Raw genomic sequence first — 21,259 nt, forward strand, 5'->3', positions numbered from 1 at the left:
GAGATAGCATACACAATGCGACTAACATACAACCTAGCATACGCAATGCTATGAAATGGCATACACAATGCTCGATGTAACATGGCATACACAAAGCTGTAACACGCAACCTAGCATACGCAATGCTATGAATTGAAAGGCATACACAATGGATAATGGACTTACACCAATCATGAGTGGACCTCAGCCACACTCACATCAATGGCCATTAGATGAAAATGAGACAACCGAAATGCGTGCACACATGCACGCGTACCGAGGACCGAACCTATGGCATCAAATGCCACTCTACCAAAGCATGGCAAGGGATGAAAGATGGCCTATGAACATGTAATTTCCAGCACTAAAACATGATGCTAAATGATCCCAAAACATGGAAATATGCCACCCAATGCTTGGAATAAGCCCCGAAACTCAATACTAGGCACATGCATTGAACCACAAGTATACAAAGCAAGCATTATTTGATCATGAAGTCAAAAGACAGAGCCAAGGAAGTCCCAAAATATGCACATTTCTAGTTTTGAGCATGGTCAAAAAGTGCTGACATGATGGACTAAAATGGCATGCAAATTCGGCTAGCAAGTATGGTTTACATGGCACGTATATGAAGCAAATGAGAACTCATCAAACCAGACAAAAACAGTGAATAAAACATGCCAAAATATGACCAAATAATCACTGAAATGCAGCCAATGCATGCAAAAATGAGGGGCTTCTTTGGAAGGCCATTCAAGGGGTTGTTAAGCACATACAAGATAGACACTTAGCATGACCAAACCAACTCTGGAAACAGGTTATGAAAGCCATAAAACTCACAAAATTGGCCCTGAAATCAGTCAAGGAAGCATAAGATGAAAGGCCCCCTCAAAAGGCCTTGAATGGAATTGTTCTGCACATGCACTATAGACATAAAATATGATCAAAAGGGCCCCAGACAGACCTAAGGAAGACCTTAAAACCCAAAAAATTGGGCCCAAAAAGTGACTTCAATGCATGCAAAATAGAGCCCCTTTGGAAAGCCAATGATGCTAGTAAAGAAAATGAGGGGTGAGAGGGTCACCCCTCTATGATTTCAAAGCTCAAAATCTCATCAAAGCCACTAAAAATCCCTTGGATTTCAGTGGCTAAGAGGCCAAAACAAGTCCAATGCAAATGCTCTAATGCATAGCCCTAAATATGAAGGAATGAAGCATGCAAGGAAGGAGATGACTCCAAACAGAAAAGTGACCTCAAGAAATCTTAAAGAGGAGGTCAAAAAAAATCTTTTTCCAGTTTATAACAAATCTCAAAAATGTTCACAAGTAAGGCTAAAGTATGATGCAAAAATAGCCCTAAAAGAGAGATAGAGGGTAAGGGGCAGTAGATGACCTCAAACAACAAAGTGCCCTTAAACAAAGTTGAAGAGGAGCTCAAAATATGACACTTTATAGTTTATGAAAAAGCCTAGAAATACTTGCAAGTGAAGCTAAGTAATGAAGCAAAAAAATGCAAGTTTAAGAGAAATAGATACTTACCCTTGAAGAGCCGACCTCCAGCAGCTTTTGAACCAAGTTGGTGAGCTTTCAACCTCTGCAAATGACTTCTAAGGTCTGGAATGGATGATGGAGGTGTGGTGCTAAGGGTTGTAGTGCAAATGGGCCAAGAAAATTAGGGTTTTGGAGCTTGGAATAGCGACAATGGAGGAGGGAGGTTATAAGCCTTAAGCAAAAATGTCTAACCCTTTGATATGACGAGGAGGGCCTCTCTTATAGAGAAGAGAGGTCAAAGCTTCTCTTGGAAGCTTCAAAGATCCTTCATACACGTGTATGGAGGATGCACCAAATGCCCCCCAGCTGGCATAGCTGTAAAGTATTCAGAGAGGGCAAAAAGCAAGAAGCAGGCCGGCCAGTTCAAGTGGCCGGGCCACTCCCCCTGGTCGGCCGACCAGGGGTCAAAAGGTTCAAGCCCCAAAGCTAGTCGTCCATGAAACCCTTGAAGTTAGCTTTCCAATGCCGCAAACCTTGCATTAAAATTCCTCCTGTGCAAACAGTTATGCCAGTTTTGGTGAAGCCGCGCAGATTCAGTCCAAACGGACTTCAACCAACCATATCTCCCCCACCCGGACTTGTCCTTAGGATATTCTCAAGTGACAAATGAAGCCCCGGAAGTAAGCGTTCCAATGGTGGTGGCCTTATATCTTAATTCCTCCTGTACAAAGTGTTATGCCCGTTTCAGTGAAGCCGTGCAAATGTTTTCTCTCCTTCCCGGATTCATGCTGAACCACTTTTGACCAAAAAATCTGGTCGGCCATCTGATTTCTGGTGTTCCATGTGGCTATATTAAAGCCCCAGAAGTTAGCTTTCCAATGGCGCCAACCTCACATTAAAATTCCTCTTGTGCAAAGAGTTATGCCCGTTTCGGTGAAGCCGCGCAGATTTGGTCCTATCCGTATTAATGCCGAACTTCTCCCAAACTAGTTTTGCTTTCTCTTCTCCTCTTTTCTTCAACTCCAAACCCCTAGACAAGGTATTTTGAAAGATTTTTCAAAGATTTCATCTCTCTTTCGTTCATTTCCACTTTGTCCTTGCTCGGTTTACCGAAAAGCGCAACATTTGACAAAATGCGAGCCACAGAACATCGTAAAAACTTTATTTCAAAAACGTTTTGAAAAAGAGGGTTTTAAGGTCTAAAATATTTTGATCAAGATTGTTTTGGTCCAAAAAGGGGTATGAAGTTGAGATTTGACTCTCATTTTGCCGAAGAAATCGACCCTTTGCACTGCACAACTTCCAAAACCATCAGTCGCGTCCAAGTCTTAAAGGCGGTCAAAAATGGGGTGTCTACAATAACCTTAGTTTAACTTCAACTTGCAAATTTTTCACAAATTTCAACAAGTGTTAAACATGATCTCGGTCTAACTTCAACTTGTAAATTTTTCTCAAATTTCAACAAGTGTTAGTCATGATCTCGGTGTAACTTCAACTTGTAAATTTTTCTCAAATTTCAACAAGTGTTAGTCATGATCTCGGTCAAACTTCAACTTGTAAATTTTTTCCAAATTTTAATAAGTGTTAGACATAACCTTAGTTTAACTTCAACCTGTAAATTTTTCACAAATTTCAACAAGTGTTAAAACTAATTTTAACTTGTATATTCTTTCTTTCCAGGAACTATTTTCCAACTCTTTGCCCCCTAATGTGAACTTAAGTTCACTTGGGTTCTCATTATGCGTGTATTCCAGAAACCTCATCAAGTATAATCATAAGTGTAGAAAAATCAAGAAAAAACTTTATTTATTACTTCGGCAAACGACAAAAAATACAAAAATCTAATGATAAAAAAATTTCAAATTGCAAGTATTACAGGGTCTTGGCAACTCTTTGCCCTTAAAATCTTCAAGCCGATATGCCCCATTGCCCAACGCTGAGATGATTCTATAGGGTCCCTCCCAATTTGGGCCAAGCTTGCCTTCTCTGGGATCTTTCTTGTTGCTGACGACCTTTCTCAAGACGAGGTCACCGATTTGAAACTCCCTTGTGTTGACCTTCTTATTATAGGCCCCGGCAAGCTGCTGCTTGTAAGCTGCCAGTTGAATTGCAGCTCTCTCCCTTCTTTCTTCTAGTAGATCCAGATCTCAGGCTAATAATACGTCATTGGTCCCATTTTTTACTCCCTGGGCTCTGATTCCTGGGATGCCGACTTCCAGAGGAATGACTGCTTCTGTGCCATAAGCCATGGCAAAGGGGGATTCCCCCATTGATCTTCTCGGCGTAGTCCGATATGCCCAGAGTACGCTGGGTAACTCATCCACCCATTTTCCTTTTGCTGCCTGCAGCCTCTTCTTTATTCCATCCAAGATAACTTTGTTGAATACTTCTACTTGTCCATTGCTTTGAGAAAATCTTGGGGTTGAAAAGTAATTTTTGATCTTGAATTTTGCACAGAAGCTATTGATTAGCTTATTGTCAAATTGTGTTCCATTGCCGGAAATTATTGCTCTTGGAATCCCAAATCTGGTGATGAGGTTTTTCCATATGAAATTCTTCATGTCCACGTCTTGGATCTTGGCAAGGGGTTCAGCTTCTATCCATTTGGTGATGTAATCCATTGCTACTAGCAAGTACTTTCTTTGCCCAGTTGCTTGGGGCAGTTTTCCAACAAGATCCATGCCCCATTGGGCAAACGGCCAAGGACTGGAGACTGGGTTCAGGTCTGCTGCTGATTGGTGTATCAGTGGTGCAAACCTTTGGCACTTTTCACATTTCTTGACATAGGCTTCTGCATCTTTCTGCATGTAGGGCCACTAATACCCTTGGGTAATGGCCCTGTGGGCAAGTGATCTGCCTCCTGCGTGGCTTCCACATATTCCTTAATGTATTTCATATAAAAAATCTTCAACTTGTGAAGGATGTACACATCTCAAAAGGGGTCCAGTGAAGGATCTTCTGTAGAGATGTTCCTCTGCTGTAAGACTGAATCTTGGTGACTTCAATCTAATCTTGTGTGGTTCTTTGTGATCATCTGGCAGTTTTTCTTCTTTCAGGAATGCTATTATTGCATCCATCCAGCTTGGTCCCATGTCCACACACATTGCTTCACGCTCTGTCATCAGTGGTTCAATGCTCGGGCACAATAAGTAGTCGACCATTATCATCCTTGCTTTTCCAGGTTGTATTGCACTAGCCAGGTTGGCTAGTGCATCAGCGTGACTGTTATCATCTCGGCTAACCTGATGCAGTCGACAATTCTGAAACAAGGCCACCAAGCGGCTGACCTCCTTTGCGTAGGCCAACATCCTATCATCTCAGGCCACAAACTCGCCCGTTGTCTGGTTGACTATAAGCTGAGAGTCGTAGAAGACTATCACCTCATCTGCTTCTACTACTGCTGTCAGTTTGAGTCATGTAATTAGTGCTTCATACTCTGCTTCATTGTTTGAGGCTTTGAACCTCAAATGAATGGACTGTTCCAATATCTATCCATCAGGGGATACCAGTACTACTCCTGCCCCCCGCTCCTTGTCGGTTTGAACTCTCATCGACAAACAGTCGAAAGGAGTCACCGATGTAAATGCTGCAGGGTTTGAGTTTTTTTTTCTGCTTTTGTTCCGTTGCCCTCGGCTGGGCTTCTCCTTGCTTGCTTTGACATTGTTCACCTTGGCTCAACGGAGCCCGATGTTCGATGGATTCTAGCGTGAACTCGGCTACGAAGTCAGCCAAAACTTGGCCTTTGATTGCTGTTCTGGGTCTGAACTCCAGGTCATACTGGCCCAAGGCCACTGCCCATCTGGCTATTCTTCCTGTTAGATTCCCTTATTGCAATAGGGACTTCAAAGGGTGTTCAGTTAGCACCACAATTTTATGGGCTTAAAAGCAATGATTCAACTTCTTTGAAGCCATTACTAAAGCCAGTGCCAACTTCTCCAGGGGTAAATACCTAGTTTTTGCATCAGCCAGGGTTTTGCTTACATAGTAAACAGCCCTTTGTTCTCCTTTTTCTTTCCGGATTACCATTGCACTTACCGCATGTTCTGAAACTGCCAAGTACAGGAACAACTCCTTTCTAAGTTCTGGATTTGAAAGAACTGGAGCTGTGGTCAGATACTTCTTCAAGTCGGCCAAGGAGGCTTCGCACTCCTCGGTCCATAAGAAGTCTGTAGCTTTCTTCACTAAGTTGAAGAAAGGTTTACACTTGTCTGAGTTTTTGCTTATGAACCTATTCAGGGCTGCAGCCCTTCCAGTCAGCATTTGCACCTGTTTTGCCGACGTCGGGCTCTTCAACTCTAGGATGGCCTTGATCTGATCTGGGCTGGCCTCAATGCCCCTTCTGGTCACCAGGTACCCCAAGAACTTACCAGATCCAACTCCAAATGCACACTTCGATGCATTGAGTCGGAGTCGATATGTTTTAAGGATATCAAAAACTGCTTTTAGGTCGGCCAGATGACTTGCAGGTTCCTTGGTTTTCACGACCATATCATCGATGTAAACTTCAACTATTCGGCCAATCAAGTGTCTGAACATCTTGGTTACCAACCTTTGGTAGGTTGCTCCTGCGTTTTTCAACCCAAAAGGCATCACTCTGTAACAGTATAGCCCTTTTGGGGTGATAAACACAGTCTTCTCCTCATCTGGGGGGTACATGGCTATCTAATGGTACCCCTTGTAGGCATCTAGGAAGCGCATTCTTCCATGCCCTAAAGTGGCATCTACTAGTTGGTCAATCTTGGGTAAAGAAAAACTGTCTTTGGGACAGGCCTTGTTTAGGCTGGTGAAGTCCACGCAGACCCTCCATTTACCATTCTTTTTCTTTACCACCACTGTGTTCGATAGCCATGTCGGGTAATCTACCTCTCAAATGGCCCTGGCCTCCAGAAGTCTGTCTACTTCCTCTTCCACTACCTCGACGTGCATTAATGTCGGTCTTCTTGCTCGTTGGATTACAGGTTTGGCTGTCATGTCGACGTTCAGTTTATGGCAAGTGACCTCGGGGTCAATGCCAGGCATTTCGTAAGGCGTCCAGGTAAACACCTCAATGTTTGGTCTCAAGAAAGCCTCCAACTCTTTTTTCTCTTCTTCAGCTAAGCCCGAGCCGAGAAGGAAGAAGCGTTCTTCATCCCCCTCTTGGACGAGGATTTTCTTCAGTGCTTCTTTACTCTTCTCGGCTGGCTCCTTCCCGACGTCCTCTAGGACCTCCACGTCCTCGTCTTCAATTTTCGCCCTCTCTGGTTCTCATATGCTGCAGGTAGATTTCATTGCTGCCATGGAACAATTCTTTGCCTGTAGCTGATCTCCTCTGACCTGCTCTATCCCATGCTCTGCTGGGAATCACAAAAGTTGATGCAATGTTGAGGGAACAGCCCTTATTGCATGTAACCACAGCCTTCCCAGGATAGCATTGTAAGGGGAGGGTGTATCGATTATGGTGAACTCTGTCTTTATCTTCCTGGTGCCAGCCTACACCTCCAAGCTTGTTGCTCTCAGTGGCCACGTCGACATTCCATTGAACCCGACCATTAGGCCATTGCATTGCTCCATATCATCTAGGTGAAGGCCAAGCTCCTTGTAACACCTGACATACATGATGTCACAAGAGCTGCCTTGGTCGATTAGGATGCGCTTCACTTGGCACTCCCCAACCTGGAGGGATACTACCAAGGCATCGTTATGGGGATGTTAGACCATCTCAAGGTCGACTTCAGTAAAGGACACTGTTGGTCCTTGGTGCTCCTCGGACCGATGTCGTTTTTCCCTGACTTGATACATGTGCTGCAAGTGTTTTACCTTCTGGGTCTCCCCCATTATTTCGTTTTCGTTAACCTTCGAGTGAATTACATTAATTACCTGAGGTCCTCCTGCCTGTGGTTGTTGTGCTGGGGGAGGCGGAGCTACTGGTGCCTAAGGCAGTCTTGCCTGCTCTTCCCTTGTCCTGGCCTTATCTACAAGGTCCCTCAAATGGCCTTGCCTTACCAAGTCTTTCAGGTGTACCTTTAGGGCTCTGCAACCCTGAGCCATATGCTCATCTTTGTTATGGTAAGGACAATGCTTACCAAGGCTTCTTCCCATAAATTCTCTTGGTACCCTTGCTGGTGCTCTAAAGTAAGGCTGAGTTCGAATTTTATCCAGGACTTTGTGAATCGGGATTCTGAACACAGTTGTTACTGTCTGTGCCGCCCTCAGTCCTATCTCTTGCTTGCTGGATCCATTGTTACCTCGGCCTCGCTTCGGCGAGCCGTTTCCTTTCTCTTGCTTTGTCTCCTTGGCTCCTGACGTGTCTTCCTTGGCTCTGGCATACTTCTCAATTCTGGCCATGAGCTCTTCCATGCTTTTTGGCAATGTCTTTGCCAAAGATTTTCGTAGCGGACAGTCATCTTTTAGGCCGTTCTTGAAAGATACGACCGCCACCTGTTGGTTGCACTCGGGTATTCGGTTGAACACCTCATAGTACCTTTTTGCGTAGGCCCTAAGGCCTTTATCCTTGCTGATTCTCAGAGCCATCAAAGCATCTACCCTTAATGGTTGTAGTTTGTTTGTCACGAACCTGGCCACGAACATCTCGGCCAGACCTTCCCAGGTCTTCACACTTCCCTTTGGCAATTTGTGAAACCAATCCCATGTAATCTCCCCGAAGAATGAAGGGAACACCTTGCAGAGCAACAGCTCGTTCCCAGTGTATAGTGCCATCGAGTTTAGGTATAACCCGACGTGAAAGTTGGGGTCCTACTTTCCGTTGTATATCTGGAACCTTGACATACTGAATCTTTTTGGGGCCTCAAATTTGTCCAACTCTGCCGAGTGTTCTCGGCTTAATAGGGGAAGTTACCTCGGCATCTTGTTGCTTCCTCTTGAGGTAATCTCTTAAGTCTTCCTTTGTCTGCCCAGGAGCTCGGCTATCTCCTGATTTCAATCTTTTTGGTGCACTACTTTCAGCTTCGTTGTGAGCCCTTTTCGACCTTTCTTCATGAGTTGTGTCAAAGTACAGTGCCTACCTTTGAATATGTCGATGTTCTTTGGGGTCTGCCTTCTTGGTGCGATGTGTCCTTTGAGATTCTTCCTTCCTCGACTCTCCTCGCTCGACCTCCCTTGAAGGCCGATGAGAGTGTCTTTCGCTCCTGGTGTGCTGGGGGGCTATAGGGATTGTTTTCTGCCCTCCCTTCTATGCCTTGGCCGCTGGAACCGATGAGTCCTGTAGCAGGAACGGTGGCTGCATGACATTGTTTTGCATCATAAAATTGACGACCGATTGTAGGTCAGCCAATTTGTTTGCCATCTCTTTTACCTCTTCATCCCTTCGCAGGTATCTATCCTTCCATACCTGGAGGTCGTTCTCATTGTAATACTCGCTTCGGTTCGACTTCTATGGTACGTTGCCCTCCTGGCCGATGTCTTTCTTACCGTGATTCTGGTTCTCAGTCTCTTCGTTACAACTATCTTCCTCCACGTTTGGGTCAACATGTTTACCGTTCCCAACAAGGATTTCGCCCTCAATCTTATCCTTCTGTCCGTCGCTGGCCATCTATTCTTCTTTCTTTCCCACAGACGGCGCCAAATTGTGTGAGTGAATTTCCGATCACACTGCCAAACTCAGTATTCAGCTGGAGAGCACTAGCAGAATAGATGGCACCTGACTGACCTGCAACAGAAAGAAGAGATTCCGGCGGTGGTTCGTCCATCCGGGGGCACTTCGACGATCAAGTCAATTATCTCTCAAAGATAAATCAAGTGCTTAACTCACAGTTCATAATATAAATTGTGTACCTTAGACCCATGAGGGTGCCTTTCTTTTATAGTTAACTCAATCCTAGTCCCAATAGAAGCCTTACTTCATTGGACTTTAGCTTTGTGCTTATCCTGGTCTCTTTAATAGATAAAGATACACTTCCCTAGAGCTTTATCCTTATCCAGACTAAAGTCCTTCCTGATTCTAGGACTCTTGTCCCTTATCCGCTTATCCCGAATTCTGATATCTTCGGAGATAACCTCGGCCTATCCGAGATCATCTCGGTGTCACAACCAGGACACGTGGCACCTCGGCTGACACGTCAGTGTCACCTTGGCCACGTGTTGGCACTCAGAAAATATACCCCCACACATATTATCCACACAATAAAATCAAGGTAATCAAGCATGTGTAACCCCATGATCAAGTGTTAACTGTTTTAAAATAAATTATCAAAATTATTTTAACTATTTATTTTTTTGAAAACAAATGTGGTTTTGTTTTGAGTTTACAACCATTCAATTAATTTAATTTTTTTATTAGAAATTATCTACCCAAAGAATTCTATAATATGATTTGTTCGGATTAACGACATGGGCTTGGAACAAGGCCCATGGGCCCTTACAGCACCATATTGTGCCTTATAGCATAGCACACCCCGTTGTTCCCCTTGAAGAGCAATGAGGCTTAACGCAAATGATTCACTTGCTTTGAGCTTAAGCTACCCATGATGGTGGTGGTGGTGAAAAACGTTTTTCAAAGTAATTCAAAGTTTGTACACATTTTTTTACAAAAAATATATTTTGAAAAACAATATGACAGTGATTGTAATAGATTTGATATCAACACTCCATCCAAAATGTTCCTACCACCTATGAAGGCATATTAAGCTTCACCTATAATCTGAGATAATTGATTGGTGGAAGAAAAGAAAGAAGAAGGGGATAATTCTTAAATTGGATTTCGAAAAAGCTTATGACACCGTTAATTGGGGCTGTCTGTTGGATTTCATGTCTAAGTTTGGCTTCCAAGATAAGTGGACTAGATGGATGCAAGAGTGCTTATCCTCAACAAGGGTTTCAATTCTTGTTAATGGTTCTCCTACGGCAGAGTGTAGTCCAGAGAAGGGTCTTAGACAAGGGGACCCCTTGTCGCCTTTTCTTTTTAACATTTTGGTGGAAGGCCTGAATATGCTCTTCCAAAGAGCTAGATCTTTGGGTTTCATAAAAGGAGTTGCAATTGGACATAGGGAAATCAATGTTACCCACCTTTAATTTGCGGATGATACAATAGTTTTTTGTGAAGCAGATGAGCTTGAGATTCAAAATATAAAAAGGATTTTGAGGTGCTTTGAAGTGATATCAGGGCTGAAGATTAACTTTCATAAACGTCATGTGTGCGGGGTTGGGGTCAATGAGGATGTTGGGGAAGTTTATGCGAAACAACTGAATTGTTTGTGTAAAAAACTACCATTTATGTATCTTGGGTTGCCATTGGGTGCAAGTCCAAGGAGGAGAAGTACTTGGTTGCCTGTAATTAACAAATTCAAGGCTAAATTGGCTTCTTGGAAAAGGAAGCTTTTATCATTTGGAGGCAGATTAACACTTGTTAAAGCAGTGTTGCCATCCCTACCCATCTTTTATCTTTCAATTTTTAAAATGCCTGAGAGTGTAGTAAGACTACTTGACAGGATCCAGGCCAGATTCTTGTGGGGTGGCTCAACGGTAAAAAAGAAGTTGCATTTGGTCAAATGGGAGGAGGTTTCAAAGAGCAAAGACATTGGGGGTTTGGGCATTAGGAAGTTAAGAATGGTAAACGACTGTTTGTTAGCTAAATGGTGGTGGAGATATGGTTGTGAAGATAGGTCATTGTGGAAGTCTATCTTAATTAGCAAATATGGTAGTGCTAGTGGAAAATGGCTTCCATTCACTGAGGATGGTCAGCAGAGTTCGAAAATTTGGGGTGATATTCTCAATACGGCTGTTAGTAACACTCAGCTCTACAGTTTCTATGTGGCAAACTGTGAAATTCAAGTGGGGAATGGAACTAGAATCAGATTTTGGGAAGACCATTGGATGGGTGAAAAGTGTTTCAAGGAGGAATATCCAAGGCTATTTGAGCTGTCGTTGGAGAAAGAGGTTCCTCTATCTCATCTAGTCGAAAGAAAAAGAATCACAGCAAGGTGGGACCTGAAGTTTAGGAGGAGATTGAGGGCTTGGGAGGAACTTGAAGTTGTAAGACTCATGGATAAGTTAAATAGCAATACCCCATGCTTGACTGAGAAAGCTGATGCCTTGGTTTGGAAGGCCTCTTCAAATGGGTTGTTCAGCACTGCTGCTGCTTACAATAAACTTACTTCTGGGTAGGTTTTACCAGCCACTGAGCTTATTTGGAAAAACGTGTCACCACCAAAGGTTAAATTTTTTTGCTGGCTTGTTTGGAAAGGTAGAATCAAATCAAGAGCATATCTACAAAGCTTAGGGCTGCTTGATCAAAATACCAGGTCTGATTGTGTTTTTTGTAATGAGGATTTAGAATCTTTGAACCATGTTATGCTATTATGTCCTGTTGTTTGGCAAGTATGGTCAAATCTACTACAGTGGTGGGGGATGCAATGGGTTTCACCTCAAAGTGTTGTAGGTTTACTAGATTGGTGGAGAGGGTTTAAATGGAGAAAAGTTGAAGGCATAATCTGGAAGGTCATCCCATTGGCCACTCTATGGTCTGTTTGGAAGATGAGGAATGAGTGTGTGTTTAATGGGAAACAACCTTTGATGGGGGAGTTGTTGGAACTGATTAAGACAAGAGTCATCTTATGGTTTAAGGCTGAGTCAAGGGATAGTTTCTACTTAGTTCAGGAGCTGGTGTCAAATTTGTAGCATGTTAGGAGGATTCTATGCTAGAAGGTTGGATTATGTGCCAGGTGATCACTTGTGGATTGGCTGGCAGTGGTGGAGTTGTGTTTGTTGTGTTGTTCTGCTCTGTGCTTTGCTGCTCTATTCTACCTTGACAGATTTGGAAGGCTGTGTGTTAATTGCTGTACAAATTCTGGTTTTGTTGTCTTCTGATGTTCTGTTGTACTGTGTTAATGTTCTTGAATCTATTTTGAGCTGGATTTGGTAGGGATCAGTTGATAGGCAGAGGAGTTGAGTCAGATGTTTTGTTATGAATTCAGATGGGTTTGGAAGGCTTCAGTTCTGTTCTGAATATGATCCGTTGGTCTGCTCTCTGGCTTAGTCTCATGTCTTCAGTTGCTGGATGTTGGTTTCTGAGTTGGTCTGATCTATTGGTTTCTGGGTTGGCCTGATCTGTTGGTCTGCTCTCTGATTTAGGCTCAAGTTCTGCTGGATGTTGGCTGCTGAATGTTGGTCTGCTATGTTTGGACTAGTATGGTCTGATTCTATTTTGTAACGACTAGTATGGTTTGATCTGCGGAGTTGGTTGCTGATCTGTTTTGATTTTCTTCTTGTTTCTTTGTTGGTTTCTCACCAATTGGAGCTTGGAGCTTGATGTTTTGTAGCTTCTTGCATGCTTTCATCAATAAAGATCTTCTTTGCCAATCAAAAAAAAAAAAAAAAAGAAGAGGTAACGGGGGTGGGATAGTGGTAGTGGCAGAGGTAGTGAAGGTGGCTACATGAGTCATAGGGTATCAATGATGGTAGCATACCTTAGAAAGACTTACACCAAATGTTTTTCACCTAAGTAAGCTTATTTTCCATTGAATATGGGGGGAAAAAATTCAAATAAAGAAGCTTGTTTTCTATTGAATGTCTTTTGCTTTTTGTCATTCTAAATACCAAAAAATATGAAAACATTAAAACATTTTTTGTCATTTTTAAGAAAACATTTTCTGTTGAAACAAATGCAACATAAATCATGTCGAGTGAATGAATATTAGAAGAAGAAATGAAAGTACCACTTTGTGTAGATAAGGTAATATTGAGTTCTTCCAACCCTTTTCTTTTTGAATTTCATGAGCAACTTCATTAGTAGTGTTGTAGAGCGCTTGAAAGCAAATCTTCATGCACTCTACAAGTTGTTGAATTTCCTTGTCATCCCACCTCATATCAAGATTTTGATTAGAATCTTAAACATCAATTAAAAGTAGCCTATGGTTCTTTTATGAGTAATTTTAAAATTTCAAAAAAGAAGTATCGAGATAAGCATCCAAAAAACACTATATAACGTGTACACGATGATTTTCTAGCTAAATACTTTTTTGAAGGCCACAGATCTTCTGTTCCCAGACCTTTGTGACCTCTTGTTCCAAAAAATTCACAACTATTAAATCATGTAAGAATTTTGAAATACTGAAATCTCAAGACATAATTTAATTACTATTAGTATTCTGAGATAGAATGACATAGGGATTTAAGACAAAAGATTTCCTGCCTTTTTTTGATTATGTAGAATTACTCTTTGGTGAATATTTGTGAAGACTAACCTCTCAACTGAATTGGTGAAACACTCTAGTTCTTCCAATGATCCATAAATATCATAAATATCATCTATTATTATGACGAAATTTAGGGCTTTTGTTAGCCATTTTCTAAAACTTGTGTTGAGGCTCAAATGCAACTCCCACTGCCCACAAATAACTTTCGACCAGTCGATTCCTTGTAAAACTCAAGTTTTCTACTGGACACAGATTCTTCCACCACCTGAATCACACAAAATAATAAGATGTTTGGTTATAATTTACTCAAAAAATCCTAATAATACATAAATAAAACACAAAAAAAAAAATTTACAAATGAGAAACAAAATTAATATTAAATTTTAAAAGATATTTTAAAGTTAGAGAAAAATGCTCTATTTTTTTTATTGGGAAAAAATTAATATTTTATTTATCATAAATTTTTTTTTTTTAGCATGCATTGCTTATATGAAAGTATTAAATTTGTTTTCAAATGCATGCATTACTTACAAAATATTGTTAGCAATGCATGTAATTGTTATTTCTACATAAAGAAAAAAAAAATCAAAATTAAAAAAAAAAATCTACCTAAGATCAAATATTTCACAAGAGTAAGTGTATCAGTTATACAATGAATTAAATATGATATGTTAGAAAAAATTATTATAAAAATTAAATTATTAATTTTGTGTCTCCAAATCTGAAAAAAACCAAAACAAAACAAAAAAAAACATTAAATAAAAATTTACAGCAATTTTAAAAAATATTAATATTTTATTTTATATTGTCTCTCTAGGTTTCAAACTATTTTGAGCCGCCTCTGCTAGCTCATGCCCGCCCATTCTCTCAGAACATTTTTACGATTAGAACATTTTCAATGGATCGGTCAAAATTGTGTTAAAGTATGTGTGAAAAAGTAAAAAGCGAGAAAATTAAAGCCTATTTTTACGATTTAAATGCTGTTAATTTAGTGGATATATGTTTGCTCAAACTAAAATTTAGACATGAAGTTATTTTTTATGGATCAAATATTTTCATTATAAAAAGTGTCGTTATTATATTTTTAACAATGAAAATTGGGTATTAGTGATGAAATATTATCTTTTTGGGACCAAATTTTTTATCTTAAAAAATAAATAGTTTTTAGTCCAAATTATTTTGTCCCTAAAAGTGTATTTATTAGTAACCTTTTCAAAATTTTGTAGCTAAAAGCCTTATTTTTTGTTTTTGGGGATGACCTTTTAGCGACTATTCTCACGCCGATAGAAATTGATTCCTAAATGTCTTTTGCAACAAAATTTTCACTTATAGGGACCAAGAAATTTGATTTCTAAAACTCTTATATGCTATAGTGTATATATTTTTATGGGATATATTACGTATTTTTGTAACAAATGTTATGTAATTTCATGACAGAGTTACATCAATTTGTGGTTCAAAAATAAAATTAATATTTTATGATAATGTCAGGCATTTTTGTATTGATGTTACCTATTTTTTAATCGATTTTTTTTGAATCACAAAATGTGTTACTTATCATAATAATGCTTAACACTACCATAAAAATATGTAATTTTATTTATGAACTAAAAAATTTCATAGCTCAACCAAAAAATTAATAACATTTCTCACAACAATATGACATATATAAAAAAAATACATAACAAAAATACATGTCATACATATCATATACCATATAAGGGGTGTGTCGAACCTAGTTGGTTACAATGATTTTCTAAGGACTTAGTTTCGAGGGAGAGGTCATGGGTTTAACTTTTCTTATGGGGTTTTGAATTTAAGAGGCAAGTACTTAATACTTTGTAAAAAATAGAGAAATTTGAATTTAAGAGGCAAGCACTTAATACTTTGCAAAAAATAGAGAAATTAATTCTCGTAAATACTAATTTAACAATTAATAACTCACTTTCGCCGATAAAAAATATATATATATAAATGGTGCGTCGAACGCCTTCCCATTTCTCATAAGTGTTTATTAAGTGAAATTGTAGTCCACGGTGCGTCCGTTAAACATAGAAAAACAAAATGTATTAAAAAAGTGTGTCCACACCCTCTCTCTACTCTCTTTATGTTTTCCTTTTGGTGTCTTTGGAAAATTTCATTCGGATGTGTCTAATTAATAACAGGAGCCTAATAATTATATGATTTTAAAAAAAATAAAAATAAAAATTGATAAAAAAAAATGACAAAATCTCTTTGAATGGACACAGTCACATCTCAGGAGACATCATCATACATATTTTTGTCATTACCTTGATATCTCCTTGAGATCATTTTGATGCGTGGCTTGAACCATGTTGAAGTTAAGCTTTGCTAACTTGAGCAAAACTGAGTTTGTGTTGTCATTGTTTTCAAGCTCATGGATGTGACTCTTGACATCATATCACTGTACTCTCCACTGCAATGGAAGCTCCAAAGCATGGCTCAATTGTTTGGTAACTTTGTTCTCTACATTTTTTGAATTGGTGATATTCTTCAGAATCCCAGTAGAGAATGCTTTAGCTTCAATCAGTATGTTTTCACCCTCTAATGCTAGATGTGAGGCTTCAAGAAGCTCAAGCATTGCTTTAGTATCAGAGTTTGTGGTTTTGATGAATGTACCCATCTTGCTGGTGAAGCCTCTAAATATATCTTAATTAAAAGATATGCACTTTAGGTATAGGAGAGTAAAAAATTGCTTAGCACATAAAGTTACTTTGTTTTGGCAAAAAATATTGTAGAAATGTGTTTTTCTATTTGGTTGCGACCTTAAAACTAATGTGATAATAATTGTATTATTGGTGGTGGTAGGGGTAGCAGAGTGGTAGTGGTGGTGGTGGTGGTGATAGTAATAATGGTGGCAACAATGATGGTAGGTGATAATGGTTAGTTGGGAGAAGGGTAGTTATCACTACAAGAAAAAGCAGATTTCGCGACTAAAAATGGATTTTTCGTAGCTGAAAGTAGCAGAATTGGCGACTAAAACAATTTAGCAGCCAAATGTAGGGGTTTTAGCGACTAAAAGTCAATTTAGTCGCCGAATATAGGGGTTTTAACGACTTAAAAAAATTTTAGTAGCCAAAGAGAAGGTTTTTGGCGACTAAAAACATTTAGTAGCCAAAAGTATAGGTTTTGGCGACTAAAAAATAGTTTGGTCGCCGATTATACGTGTTTTACCGACAGAAATCAATTTCGTAGTCAAAAGTGAAGCCTTTTGGCTACTAAAAAAAATTTAGTAGCTAAAAGTCAAGAATTGCCGACTAAAATGCAGTTTAGTCGCCCAAAGTAGAGGTTTTGGCGACTAAATTTCAGTTTAATCGCCAAAAGTGGAGGTTTTTCGACAGGAATGAATTTTTTTAGCGACTAAAATATAATTATTAGTAGCCAAAACTATACAATTGGCGACTAAAAAATAGATTTAGTCACCAAAAGTGATCTAATTTTTTTTTAGTAAATAATTTATTTTTTACATAAATTATATTGAATAAAAATAATTATTTATATATATAGCTAGATATTAATACGGGTCAATATAGTATATAAATAATATATGTTGCATATATATTTAATTGGTGTTGTAGTGGCATAGTGGAGAGAGTGTGTGGCTAAAGGTTTAGAATGTGGGAGAGGTTGGTAGTTTGAATCTCAAAAAAAGCAAAAAAGTTGGTTTTTTTTTTTTTCACGGAAGCACCTTTGGCGACTAAAATTTTAGTCGGCAAAAGTGTTTATTTTGGGCGACTAAACGGTTTAGTCAGCAATTCATGGACTATTGGCGACTAAAAGATTAGTCACTAAATATGTGATTTTAAAACTTGTAAATCACTATTGGCGACTAAATCGCTGGTCGCTAAAGAGCTATTTTTTGCCGACTAAAAAATTTTAGTTGCCAATACCTCCAGCGACCATATATACGCGACAAAATGGGCGACTAAAAAAATTAGTCGCTGAAAGTAAAAACTCGACTTTCGGCGACAAAAAACAGACTTTTGGCGACTAAAAATTTAGTCGCCAAATGTGCTTTTTCTTTTAGTGTATTGTGGCGGTTGTAAAAAATATTTTTCATTCTAATAAACTTGTTTTCTATCATACTGAAGTCTAGAAAATATGAAAATAAAGAGAAAAAAAAAAAAGAAATGTTTTTACCAAAATAAATGAAGCGTTAACATAATGAAGAATGTGGACTTCTATTCAATAATGTTCTAAACTATAAAATTTTCGTTGAAAAGTGTCCAAAACAGTACTACATTTATCTTAGTTTAGAGTAATACATCCAAAATTAATGCAGGGCGCCAGCTTAATAGTTTGGACACTTTTCTCAACTTTTTATTTACTATTTTGTGTTATTTTTCTTTTGAAATGAAGTTGTATACCTTGAGAAATATTAAATCCATGCTGCCTAAGGAGCCTAAAGAATAGAGCATTAGCATAGAGACCCTCTTCTGTAATGGGATGGTTGTTCTTAAAAGCTACAATGGTATCTAGAGCTTCTTTGATTTCCATTTCAAAGAGGTTGGCAAGACCTAGTTTTTCTATGTTGTCTATGAACTCCAACTTAGCTACTAGGTCCACTGCTTCCATGAACATGCACATAACTTCGTCTTTTAGCTTCTCAACTTGCCTTTTATATTCTTCTTCCTGCACATTGACAAATAATAAGCATTTTCATTTTTTTTAATAAATAATATAGAAAATTATACTTGTAGTTTCTTGTGTCAAATTTAATCTAATTGATAACTTATGTTAAAAATTTGGATAAAAATGAAGAGTAATATAGTTCATTCAAAGTGAATAGACCGTTTCAAATTGAACGCCAACCATTCAATCACTTTGAGGAGAGTAAGTGGATTATTCTGCCCTTTTTGATTTCAGTTTAGTTTTAAATGGACATTTTTATCTATTGGACTAACTAGACATAAAATGAAAACTTCAGGACATTACAATTAGAACTAAAGAAACAAATTGCAACAATACATAAACTAGAGGGATTAAATGTCACAATTTTTAGAATTAAAATGTTTAAAATACTTGTACATTCTTAAAACTAAAAACCGCATTTAAGATTGTTAGAAATTGGGCGCCCATGTGGCATGACCCTTAGAACCTTTTGAACCTCATCTAAATGGGTTTTGAATTTGAATTCAAACCTATTTGGATAGCCACTCAGGATATATATCTATCATATCATGATATGGATAGATGATATAGATATCAGATATTATCTCATTTAACAAATGGATAAATGAGATAAATAGATTATATATCTGATATATGGGATATGGGTGATTAAGTGGAAAAAACAACGTATGTTTTTTTTCTCTTTTCCAAGATACTGACTCTCTCCCAAAATAACGATCAAAGTCATTTGCACTGTGGTTTGTGTGGGTGATGTTCACCATTGTAATATCACCCCACTGCTGGGTTGATTGACTAGATTCAAGAAGCACGTGATTTATCCACGAGGTTTTAGATCCTAAAAGGTATGATCTAAACATTTTATTCCGCTGCATGTTTTTGTGTTTTGATTTACATTGGTATCAGAGCCTTTGATGGATATTTTCGTGTTTCCTTTAATCATGTGTATATTTTTACATGTGTATGTTTACATTATATACATGAATGTTTGTAAAGAAAAAAAAAAATCCACTTTGATTAGATTAAGAGCATAAATATTTTTTTTATGTTCATTAATGTCTTTTTTCATACCATAAACGATTTAATTTTGAAAAAAGGAGTCCGGCAGTACAAAAATCGGACCAGAAAACACCCGGGAAGGCGGCGCGTGTGATTCACGCGCTGTATGACGCCTCCCAGCAGCGCCACGCGCCACCACGCGCCGGATGCCCTTCTGACGCGCCTGCACGCGCCATCACGCGCGCATCGGCGGCGCTGTCCACGCACGCGCGCCGTCCGCACCTCGCACGCGCGCCGCGTGCTGGAGCTGAGTGCCGAGCCGCGTTTGAGCCGTGAGCCGAGCCGCACCGAGCCGCAGGCTGAGCCGCGAGCCGAGCCGCTCCTTGAGCCGACTCGCGCCGAGTTGCGCTGAACGGCGGCGAGCCGAGCCAGGCTGTTTTTTCAGCGCTGGCTTGGCTCTAAAGCTCTGTTTGTTTGTTTTTAATTCTGAATTACGTTAATTGGCCATAATTTATTCGTTATAGCTTTGTTTTAAGCATGGTTGGTACCGTTAGACTCAGAATTAATTTTTCTACATTCTGTAAAATTTTGAAAATTTTATGAAAATAAAAAATATTTTTCCTGAAATAATAATGCATTTTTTTTGCTTTAAAATGCATCTGGTGTTGCATGATTAAATTTCTGGGGCTGAATTTTTTATTGTAGACTATTGATATGTTTTACTATCTACTGGTAATATTGTCTCAGTTTATCAGTTTCTGAATTTTTTATTTCTAATTTTTATGTGTGTTTATTAGTTATTTAAAATTCTAGAATATTTCAGAAAAATTCCAGAAAATTCCAAAATGATGTACACTTTAATTATGGCATAATCTGAATATTGAATACAGCATATTTTTTTTTTTGGATTTGTAATATATTGTAATTAGAAGAAGCATGATTATTTATTTATTTATTAGAATTCCATTATTAAATAAATATAGCATGAGTTATTTGTAGATTTACATTAAAATGCTATTGTATGGAATTTATCATGCTTTGTATATGCCATAATCAGTGGAAAGTTATTCGGTTGAGAGAAATCTTTGTAGGTTAACTCCCGAAAACCAATATTTTGCGCATAAATTAAATTAAATTTTGGATAATTGTCACCTGTGGCGCAAGAAATGATTACGAGCATAGCAGATTTTCGATCTTGCGACTTGTGTAATATTGTCACTATTTAATTTAGATTTTTGCGGCAAAATTATATTATGCTAATCAAATTAATCCCAATGCGAATTTCTCTCTAAATTGATTTAACTTATGGAAGTTAATTTGATTGACCTAGACTTAGTAGAGATGTTCAGATGTGAACAAACTAATCCCATTCTTTAGATGAGCAAAAGTCTTGGAGACTTTAGGTCAAACCTTAATTGAGCCAAAGTAAGGAAACATGACTCAAAGTCGTCGTGGTTTTGGTGCCTTGTTTGGCACAATAAAAACTAATGTGTGCATTATGGTTAGCGGCATACTACGTAGTTTTGGTTGGCGAGTTTTGGAGTTATGAAATTAGTAAGACCTCAATAGATCAGTATATGATCTTGACTAATGAGCTGCGCGGATTGACTTTGTAATTTGATTTGTAAATAATGTTACATCATTGGATGAAGTAACATTCAAGAGTCACGTTATCCTAGAAATGCGAGCTTAAATAAATTAGTCATTAAGTGTAAGACGAGTAGCCAGTATGAGCAGTGTTTTGCTCTCTACCCAATTATTGGGAGTTAGATGGAGCAAAATTTCATGCACTATAATAGTGTGCGTTGAAGTATCACTTGAAGATTAAAAGATTAGCGCTTAGTAGCGGCAAAATCTATTAACACTAAGTGAAAAGATTAGCACCAAGTGGCTGAAAAATCTATTAGCATTGCTAACTTGTCTAAGTCTGGACACTTTGTTTCCACACTTAAGTGTGAGACATGGATGAGGTGCTTCTTTGTGTGATTCCTTTACTAGGCTAACGTTTTGAAT

At 38.7% G+C, this 21,259-nt stretch overlaps 1 pseudogene across 1 annotated transcript in view; it reads right to left on the bottom strand.

Annotated features, from left to right (window-relative positions):
• Positions 1 to 16,251, bottom strand: part of LOC114308197 (alpha-farnesene synthase-like) — a 38,738-nt pseudogene extending 22,487 nt beyond the window's left edge. The window contains exons 1-3 of the transcript XR_014341314.1: positions 15,889 to 16,251; positions 13,646 to 13,862; positions 13,118 to 13,262 (exon numbers count right to left, since the gene is read on the bottom strand). The product of XR_014341314.1 is annotated as an alpha-farnesene synthase-like (transcript). The remainder of the gene's footprint in view (positions 1 to 13,117; positions 13,263 to 13,645; positions 13,863 to 15,888) is intronic.
• Between the last annotated feature and the right edge of the window lie 5,008 nt (positions 16,252 to 21,259).

This window comes from Camellia sinensis, chromosome 9 (assembly GCF_055761805.1).
Source record: "Camellia sinensis isolate YWXY chromosome 9, ASM5576180v1, whole genome shotgun sequence".
NCBI classification, from domain to species: Eukaryota; Viridiplantae; Streptophyta; class Magnoliopsida; order Ericales; family Theaceae; genus Camellia; species Camellia sinensis.